Raw genomic sequence first — 9,359 nt, 5'->3', positions numbered from 1 at the left:
TTTCAGATTACTGTTTACTAGATTTAAACACTTCTGTTAATTGTAGTCTTGCAAATCATTGAACTTTTAATTGCTGTTATTTGTTTCAAAAAACGCTGCAATACTTTCTTAACCATTAGGACCTTCTCAGATCATTAATAATGGATAAGATGGATCCTACTTAGGTGTTCTGTCTTAGCAGAAATTGAAGGTCAACACTTTGGTATAACTCGATATTACTCAAACTACGGCGGTAGATAGCCGTGTACAAGTCTGACCAAGTAGTTAGTTGGTTCTTACTTCAGGTTAAGACGTCGCCGGTGCAATGTAAGGCATTCTTCGTTGACAAGGTGTGGCATAGGCTCTTCTTGTAGCTCCGTAACAAATGCAATTGGGTCCACAGTACTCTTCATGTTGATTTGCATCATCTGCGGTAATTATACTGTGCTTCGCTCGGCCACATCAAATTATTCGCCGAGCCAAAACATACTTCAGCACCACTGCGTTACGATCATTTCTCAATAAAAAAAAGCCTCTGCGATATTCGACCCGACTCTCTCTATCAACACTCTCCTATGTTCTTCTCTGCACTGAACTCAAGTGCTGGCACGATTGCGCGCCCACCCAGCGACAGTGCAACTGCCAGTTCACTATACTCTCTGACAATACCACATCGCCCTGACTAAGCCAACGTGACTACTTACAACTAGCTTACAATTATGATTTATTTAACTTTGCAACGAGGGAACATTCCATTTCATCATACAAAACATTAGTACACTTATCTACAATCTTTGATTCAAAGAAAAAAACACATCGAAAAATAAAAGCGCAAAGAAAAAAATTGGTACCCTGCAGAGTTGTTGCGTTACAGTTGCAATACACATTAAAACGATCGGCCGTTCATCTGATGGTCACTGATTGCTATGACCAAATACAAATTAATGACTGAACGCAATAGGCGTTCGGTCATTGCTTGTCTTCACAACGACTTGTCAATTCCGCTAAATCCTATGGAAATTAAAAAAAAAAAGCATGTAATTTGTCCAGTTGGGAGGAGGTAAATTTAAAATTATTACATAAGTAATTAACAGATACCACATTTAATTATTCTAAAACCATCAAACATTAGTTATTCTAACGCAGCCTTACACAGCACGTCTGCTTGCTAAGACAGACTACGAGAGGAAGATCAAGTAGAAGAGAATATTTCTTCCTGCTCTATTCTGTATCAGCGACAGGTCATTTCAGTATCACTGATCATCGCTATATATCTACTACTGTGTCACACAATACTGTTACTATTTTCCACATTTCCACAGAGACTTTTGCAAAAAAAAAAAAAAAAAAAAAAAAAAAATTACAGGAGACTGACTCTTTAGAAACATTAATGAAAATATATTGTTCCTCCAATAAATAGTACTATAGTAAATAAAATTTTTCGAGGTGATAGCTGGAACTCTATGAGTACCGCTCGTGCTAGTTTTATTACTACTGCTTCAGAAGGCAATAATGACACATTTCATCGAAATACAGCTGGAAAATGTATATATCCAAATGGATTAAATGCAGTGAAATGAAATAAATACGTTTATGGGCGAAATAAGTGAAACTGCAGTGACATGACATGATATCATTTGTAGTGAGAAGTGAAAATTTGTGGGAGACACGAACTTGAACCTGGATTTTGTCTTTGTTTCCACACCCAACATTTAATTTCAGTGCATTTAATTCGTTTCATATATATCTCTTGTGGATGGGCAAATCACACTTTCCACTGTTTTCCACCGTGGTCCTATTGCCACAGCCCCCGTGGGAGAACATCTAGCAGTAGTTTTGAAAAATCAGAGGCGGAATCATTAGTTTCAATGTAAATTACAGTGCGCCGTGGAGGCGCGCTCAGAACACCTAATTATTAGTACTACTGCCAGCGAAAATCAGGAAATCCTAGTTTGAGTTCTACTCTTACAGAAATTTTTAGTTGTCACCAGATTTTATTTAAGAACATTAGTGTCAATGTAAATTTCAGTGAGCCGTGGAGGCGTGCTCAGAATACCTAATTATTAGTACTACTGCCAGCGAAAATCAGGAAATCCTAGTTTGAGTTCTACTCTCACAGAAATTTTTAGTTGTCACCAGATTTTATTTAAGAACATTAGTGTCAATGTAAATTTCAGTGAGCCGTGGAGGCGCGCTCAGAAAACCTAATTATTAGGACTACTGCCAGCGAAAATCAGGAAATTCTAGTTTGAGTTCTACTCTTACAGAAATTTTTAGTTGTCACCAGATTTTATTTAAGAACATACACTATATGACCAGCAGTATCAGGACACCTGTTCGTGAACATTAATATGGGGTGTGTGGACGGCTGTAACTCTGCTGGGGACTAGTGGCAGCTTCTGGCTTCAGGTAGAGGCGGTGCTTCTCCACAAGAGTTTTAGCCTTAGTTCTAAAATTTTGTAAAAGGAAAAAAAAGATGTATGAAAGTAAAATTTATTCAGAAACTTGATAAAATCCTGAAAGAACAAAATAAAACATTTTTACTTACTTCAACCTAAATAGTTACAGCTCAAACTTGATCTATATATTTAATAAGAAATTCAATCTTGTTGTTTTAATTAGCGAAGAAATATCAGCAACTTGCTCCTCGATCTCTGGTTGGTAACTGAGAAAATTTTTCTCCATTGAAAGTACTGTGTACCTTGGTTCACGTTCCTACAAGGAAAATTAAGCAAGGAACTTCTGTCTCATAACGAACAGCAGCACGTCCTTTTACAAAGACATTGCATTTACATGCGATACATCTTCCGGAAGGCGAAAACCGAATTACGAAAAACGTTTTTCGCTGTTGCGTGTACTTGTGAAGGCCTGAAGCGGATTTACTAGCCCAGTTAAATATGGCGCCTGGAAAACAGCTGTTACAGTTTGTGATTTAGTCAGCACAATCGCTATTTATCTTCAGTTAGACGAGGCATAAACAGCTTCAATCTAATACATCTACTTATCCTTCACTGTACAAAAAGTCACTCTGTCCATATTAGCCAAAAATTTGTAAAACCAAGACGAAATCTGACAGTCAAAGCACGTTTCAAAACCGTTTGCGTGTACATGGGAGCGAAAATCAATTGCGAAATTGGAAAATCAGCAACCGGAAGATAATTTCTAGAATTGATTTTGAAGTTTTTACATGACCACCCAGAAGCGGTATTGGGAAATAGATTTACGAAATTCGGTTTTGGGAGACCCATGTAAACTGAGTGAGCGACGAGCACATGAGTGGCCAGTCGCCGCAAACTTGAACAGACCAAAGACAAAGACTTCATTAAGAGGTCACTGAGTACAACACAACTACATTTTGCTCGTCCAAGTTCTTTAGAATGCATTGTTTGCATTCGTCGTGATATATGCTGTCAGTGTCTGGAGGGACAATCTGACGTGGTGTCAGCACGGCAGTACAGTGGAGTCCATCTTAGGGTCCATTTGTGACATCATAATTTTTTGTCAACGGTCTACCAAAAATTGATCAAAGCAGCGCTGTTTGGCTATACAAATGAAGCGACTGGGGTTCTGGAAGACGAACCTACCAGTTACTATTAGACACAAGAGAGAACTGATGAAATTTTCATGCTTTACTTAGCATAGTGTGTTCATTCGTCAGGTATCTTCTTGAAATCCATAGCGGAGAAATGAACACTGCCACCTGAGTTGCATTCGGTAAGGTGAAAACCACGCACTCGAATGTCTAACAATATGATATTAGTGCCTTGAAAAGGTAGCATGTCTGAGGATCTCAGAGCCATAGTAAGCAAAGTATGATTAGTGCTTTCCCAGATGAACTGAGACACAATGAAACTATGAATTACACTTCTTTGAGTCCTCTCGTATCAACTGAACATTTTGTAGCCATTAGTACAGCCCATTTTGCATCTATGGAACATCTTTTGTTCATTCATTCACATAAGGATCCTAAAAATTTGAACAAGTTTGGTTTGGGCGTCATATGTGTCCAGAGTTCAGCGATTATAATTATTAAGAATTAGTCTCTGTGTACTGCTATTCTTCACCGATGTACGTGGTGTCATCACCATGGATACTCTGTGTGTCATGACACACGTAACTCACTACCTGTTAACTTCGAATAACCACAGACCAAGGATCTATCTTCCTTAAATACAAGTCATTCCTCAACTTTTGTAGTCCTGTCTTCCTCAGTTGCGTGTAATATTATGGTATATTGATAATTTTTACTTATGGACCGTCTGACAGCAACTGAATAAAACACATAGTACATAAAGACGGAATGCCAATGAGAGCTGTTATCAACTTCAAGAAAGCCCCAACATATCGCATAGGCAAACACCTCCAAAAGTTAGCTACAAAACACTATAAAGTAGAAAACAACAGAACAGTGATAAACACAGGAAACCTAATAGAAAACATACAGAACATATAGGTACCACACACAGCATCGCTGATTTCATTAGACATAGAAAACATGTATACCTCCATCCCTATCACAGAAACAATAGAAATCATAGAACACAATCAGTCATCCCACAGCAACCTCACCACAGCCGCAATAAAATAAATAACAGATATGCTCAGACTGACAACTGAACAAAACTACTTTCAGTTTGAGAAAGAATATTATCTACAAAGTGATGGACTGTCCATGGGACCCCTAATACAAGGAACACTAGCAAACATTTTCATCAGTCACCTATAAAATCAGATATTTGAAAAGATAACCACTAATGAAAGTTTCAAAATCATATATTGGTACAGATACGTGGATGACATTATTTGTCTGGTAGATGAGCCAAGTGAAAAAATAGATGAACTCCATTCGGAAATAAACAAAGCTCATCATAACATAAAATTCATACTTGAAAAAGAAAAAGAAAATCAAATAAATTTTATTGACATTACAATAAAAAAAGAAAGTGACAAACATGCATTTAACATCTTTAGAAAACCAACAGCCACAGACACAATAATACATTCCACATTCAACCACCCCCACAGCCAGAAACTTGCAGCACTAAGACACATGTTACATAGATTAAACAGAATCCCACTTAGCAAGAGAAACTATGAACAAGAAATGAGTACAATCACACAAATAGCTAGGAACAAAGGCTATGACACACATGTGGTATACACGCTCAATCAAAAAATAAAAACACAAATACAAAACAAACACAACATTTCCAGAATACAAGAGAACTCACAAGATGAAAACTTACAAACACGCTCAACCAACACACACAATGACAACGCCACACAGAAAAGAACCAGATGGTACACCATGGCCTACTCACATAAACTAGCACACAGAGTTGCAAACATCCTAAAGAGACAGGGCTTCAAATAGCGTATAAGCCTGTGCAAACCCTCCAATCACACCTAAGCCAGCCAGCTACCAAGAGGGACCAATTCCAACAATCAGAAATATATAAACTTGAATATCAAAGTTGTGATGCAGTATACGTAGACATGACATGCAGGAATTTTGAAACACGATACAAAGAACATATCAGATGTTGGAAGTATGAAACAAACCATTCCACATTTGCAGAGCATTTAAAACACCATAACCATCATCCTACAAACATGGAACACGAAATGAAAATAATGAGAATAAGCAACCATGACAAACATCTTATACAAACGCAAGAAAACTTCCACACCCAGAAAGCTATAGCAGAAAACAAACATTTGATAAATGAACAAACACACATCAGCACAGGCTCCCTACTACACTTAATAAAGGAAATGATAACATAAAACAAAAAAACTCTTCCCCCTTCACCATCTGGGCACACACACACACACACACACACACACACACACACACACACACACACGCACAGACCACAAAAAAATTATACCACACCAAAATACACACACACACACACACACACACACACACACACACACACAAGCAGACCCCACAAAAAAATTATATATATACCACACCATAACACACACAAACACAAAGGCATACACGAACAGATCACAGATACTTCAATAATTACACTCAAAAGTTTGGCAATAACATTCGATCTTTGGCAAAAACATTTGACTGTCGGCAACAGAAACCAAAACATTGCATTGAAACAAGCGTTCAATTCATAGTGCTGTGGAATGTGGAAAAAAACGCAAATTGGCATTCATAAGAAGAAGAACAGCGCCAAAAATGCAACAGGAGCGTAATATGCAAGAAATTGTCCACGGAACCTGTAAGTACAGTTCAAAACATTACTACTTAATAGGAAATACCAACCACCAGAACTGTTTATAACCTATAGGCACAGTGACAAAAATGTAAATTAAATAGCAAACATATGTACATATTCCAGGCCACTGATGATGCCTTGCAGAAAATAAAGGCGAAACCCATATGGCACTAAAATTGTGTTTTATTCAGTTGCTGTCAGACGGTCCATAAGTAAATATTATCAATATACCGTAATAAGTCTTTCCTCCTTTTTCACCTGTCTGACGGAGTATATTGACAAATATATAATATATGATCTAGCGTATTGCAAATACTAAATTTCTTTATTACACAAATCATGGTACTTTGTTTTTGTAACCTGTGCCTATAGTAGAAGGAAAAAATAGTCACAGCTTCATAGGACCCCAGCAAATTTCGAAACCCGCCTCTTGCTTAATCCACAAGGAAACTTATGCAATCGTCTCATTTGATATCTCTAAGCTCTGTTACTTCAAGATTTGAAAGATTTAGTTACACTGTGCTCAAGCGCAATGCGCAGAAGCCTATTTGTTATGCGGTTTCCATCACCCTTGCTGTCATTACGTCCGAAGACGAAGAAATGAAACTGAAGTCGGATTCTTACGTATTTTTCTTCAAATAAGCTCACGTCGTAGATAATCGACAAATTCAAGACGGTGTTAACACCTGCACGTCCCCAAAAGTGGCGCGACTCAACAGTTGAATACCAAAAGTTAACGTCCCGCCCACCTTCAACTCATAATAGACAGAACATAGCTCAACTAGACGTGGAGGTGGGGGGGAAAGTGTAGGTGGTCATGTCGAAGAACCCATCTGGGAATTCGCATGAGGTGATCCAGAGAACCAGGAGGAAGAGTACGGGAGGATGGCTGGATGGTAGATGGAATGATGCAATAGCGATCTGTCCACGAGTGCAAACGGCAGAATCGCTATTTCGTGAAGTAAGCGAAGCAACTAATAGGAAAGGCTTCTCAAACTGATTGAGCGGCGATACAGGACAAACAGACCTTTTTTCGAGAGACTGACGTACTATTTCGGCAGAGGTTGTTCCGAAGGCCAGCGACATTCCAGGCCGTGTCTTCACGTAATAGCGTGGGGACGGCCGGTAAGCTTGTTTGGGGAAGCCTTAGCTAGACCAGCGGGGCACGGGACATCCCTCCCCCACCTGACACTGTGTAACACTGAGTGCTGACCTTAGGGACCTTGGGGGGGGGGGGGGGGCACTGCGAACATCCGCCACGGCATGGTGCCATTCCTTTCCACGTAATGCACTTCGCTACCGACTCCCCCCCCCCCCCCCCCCCTTCCACTGCGCTGCTCAACATATTACACAACACTCGAGGAGGTGCCTGCATTTGTCAGAGGTAGCAGCATACAAGCTCACATTACCACATTCTAGAAAAATGAGGAGTGAGTCTTTGGTCTACATATGCAGGAAAAAAAAATTGTCCCGTCGACGCGTTAGAAACGCAGCAAAAGTTCGAAATGGGAAAGGAAACTAGCCGTATCGTTTTTGAGCCAGCCGTCATCACATTTGCAATAACTGAGGCACTGTGAGCCATAAGGACCCTAAGCACACACAAAGTTTTGAGAAAACCATATGTTGGTGAAAATCAGATTTGTAGACAAATCACCAATCTCATAGGTCTGAGTTGTTTCTTAACCAAGTCTCAACATCCCATATTTCCTACGAAAGATTAGTGTACCTACTTCATATTATGAATATTAATCAATATCTAGGGTTATATTTATTATTAATGTTAATTCACAAAATTTGCATACATAGGCCAGTGAAAACAATATCTAAGGCAGCTGTAAAGCTTGCAGTTAATGTCAAGCTGGTATGAGAACATAAAGAGCAGATGGTAAATGCACCACATACACAAGTATGACCTATTCCTACACTTCGCCGGCCGCTGTGGCCGAGCGGTTCTACGCGCTTCGGTCCGGAACCGCGCTGCCGCTACGGTCGCAGGTTCGAATCCTGCCTCTGGCATGGATGCGAGTGATGTCCCTAGGTTAGTTAGGTTTAAGTAGTTCTAAGTCTTGGGAACTGATGACCTCCAATGTTAAGTCCCATAGTGCTCAGAGCCATTTGAACCATCCTACACTTCATGGCTCTCGTTATCTTCTTTTTCCATAAGCACATTTATGGCTCGATGATAAAATAAAACTGCCAATATACCTCCGATTACGAAGAACTGTACTACTAATACTACCATTATTACTTCTACACACATGATGTACACACTAAATTATGTTGGCAACCCTAGATAACAACTGAGCAGTGGAAAACGACAGCAGTAGTCTATGTGCTTTGGGCCAATATGGAAACGAAAATCCAAAAAATCGGTGATGCAGACTTTTGTGACTGTTCATACAAACAATGTGGTCCTACAGATATAAATCAAACTGGTTCACGACAAGATCAACAGATGTGAGGTCATGCATGCATGCTAAAACCTCAAAATCGATGACGGTGTGCTTTAGGTCCTTATGATTCTCTGAGCCTCAATTGACTTGGGAAAATCACAGCAAACCAGGAATCGCATGCCAGGACTGGGATCTAAACCACCGTCTCCCCAAGATCCCCATTTTCCCACCACTTTCCTGCCATATTACACTTGTTTGTAAATATCAGCCACCCCTCAAATCATACCCCGTATCAAAGCGATATGAAAACTTCTCAACCTCTGCTGTCCAAAATTATCCACTCCCAGTGAAGGTTCTTTCCGTTTTAGTGGTTCATTAGTTTATGAGCATTTATTTTAAAAGAAATCGATGTATAGTCATAACTTTAAAAATCATGTAAATATTTATCTTTTTTAATATCTTAAAACAATTTGTACTGATACAGATGCTCGTGGTTGAAGAGCGCCATGTTCTACCGCTTTCTATTCTCGCTATATAATGCACGTGTACAAGTGTCGGTTACTTTTAAAGAAAAGAGTCTTTCACAAACTAATAGACATCAGAATTTCTGCTTCTTTACGGAAAATGAAAAGGGAAATAAAAGAGAAGAGCTGTCGTACAAATTGTTATTTGAAAGCCATTGGAATACTACGCAAAGGAATAAGGAGCAAACCGGCAACGAGTGGAGCGAACGAAATATTTGTTCTTG

The sequence above is a fragment of the Schistocerca serialis genome, chromosome 5 (assembly GCF_023864345.2).
Source record: "Schistocerca serialis cubense isolate TAMUIC-IGC-003099 chromosome 5, iqSchSeri2.2, whole genome shotgun sequence".
Classification (NCBI taxonomy): Eukaryota; Metazoa; Arthropoda; class Insecta; order Orthoptera; family Acrididae; genus Schistocerca; species Schistocerca serialis.
The sequence above is the reverse complement of the archived record's forward strand: the minus strand, read 5'-3'. Positions refer to the sequence as shown.